The 1,407-nt window shown below is 58.2% G+C and overlaps 1 long non-coding RNA gene across 1 annotated transcript in view; it reads right to left on the bottom strand.

Annotated features, from left to right (window-relative positions):
- LOC116095632 overlaps positions 1 to 1,326 on the bottom strand; it is an 11,550-nt gene extending 10,224 nt beyond the window's left edge. The window contains exon 1 of the long non-coding RNA XR_004120671.1: positions 951 to 1,326. This is a non-coding gene — a long non-coding RNA (uncharacterized LOC116095632). The remainder of the gene's footprint in view (positions 1 to 950) is intronic.
- Positions 1,327 to 1,407: the final 81 nt, after the last annotated feature.

The raw sequence follows: 1,407 nt of genomic DNA, 5'->3' as shown, positions 1-1,407 counted from the left end.
ACACACACACACACACACGCTGGACCATCTAATTGACCACCCCCCTCCCCAGCCCTCCAGTGGAAGAGCTGAGTCGGTACCCAGCTTTCCCCTGTCTGTCTGTCTGTCTGTCTCCCACTCATCTTCCATCTGACCCCCAGATCCCCAGCCTTGCTGAGGTAGTCTCCAGGACACTCTGAGTCCACTAGAAAGGGCTCCTAGGTGGTGGCCTCGGAGCTGGAAGAGAGAAAGGGAGGTTGGTTTCAAAGGTTCTGCAGACTCCGCTTTGCCAGCATCAGGGGATGTGTATCTTGATGCGCTTCTCCGAGCTACAGGAGGCCAGGCGAGGCGCGAACAGGAAAGCCCTAACAAGTAGCAGCGACGTCAAAATTCTTCCAGGACTGTCACCCGACGCTCTTCCGCGCAGGGAAGGAGTCGTAGTCAAGGAAAGTTCAAAGCTAGTGAGCTAAACAGAGAAGGGACACGTACGGCGAACCCTAGTCCAGGAGGCCCGAAGATAGCCGGAGAGAACAGAGAAGCGCCCAGCCAAGGCCGGCTTTCCTGCACAGCAGACAGCTGAGAGCCTTCCTGGGGACCCGGGCTGGAGAGCACAGACTCGCCGGCTCATCTCTGGACAACACTTAAAAGAAGTTACCTCCTCCCTCCCTCCGAGCCCACTCCATCCCTGGACTCAGAGTTTCAAATTGTCTCCTTCCCCCGCCACCCCGGGGGGCGGGAGGGGGGGAGAAAGAAAGAAAAGAAAAAAAAAAAAACGAGGTCGAGTTGGAGATTAAAAAGGAAGGGGGAAAATATTGGTTGGAGACTTCTTTTCGTTATCGGTCCCTTCTCCCTCCCGAACCGGCCCCCTTTCCTCCTCATGAATAAAAGAAAAGTCCGAACCTATCAGATCTCTCTGGTTGCAGTCTGCTCCCTCCCCCTCCCCTGCGGTTGAGCACTTTTGCACAACTTACCCAGCTGATCGCTCGCGCCCCCTCGCTTTTCCTCTTGTGTTCCCCAACCCTGTCGCTCGGGTCGCCTCCCCTCCAGTCCGAAATCCGAGCAGGCGCGAGTCCCCCGCTCCAGTCCTCCGGGGGACCGGGTGTGAGGGCTAGCAGAAAGAGGCGTGGAGAGGAGGGATAGAGGGGAGGAGGGAGTCCGAGCCAGAGAATAAATATATAAATAAAGACCCAAAGAAATCCACTCCGCAGCTTCTGGGCTCAGGAACTTCGGCCGGGAGCGCGGGAGCGGGTGGCCCGCAAGGCGCAGCTGGGGACGGGGAGCCCGGCCTGCTTAGCCCACCGCTGCCGGTGTCATTCGGCTTAACTTCTGGCCGAGCCTGGCGGGTGGAGGCGGACTTGGGGTTGGAGTGTTTGTTTGTTTGAACTTCCTTGTCGCCACCTTCCACTCCTCCCGCCCCCACCTCACCCC

The sequence above is a fragment of the Mastomys coucha genome, unplaced genomic scaffold (genome assembly GCF_008632895.1).
Source record: "Mastomys coucha isolate ucsf_1 unplaced genomic scaffold, UCSF_Mcou_1 pScaffold18, whole genome shotgun sequence".
NCBI lineage: Eukaryota > Metazoa > Chordata > Mammalia > Rodentia > Muridae > Mastomys > Mastomys coucha.
The sequence above is the reverse complement of the archived record's forward strand: the minus strand, read 5'-3'. Positions and strand labels throughout refer to the sequence as shown.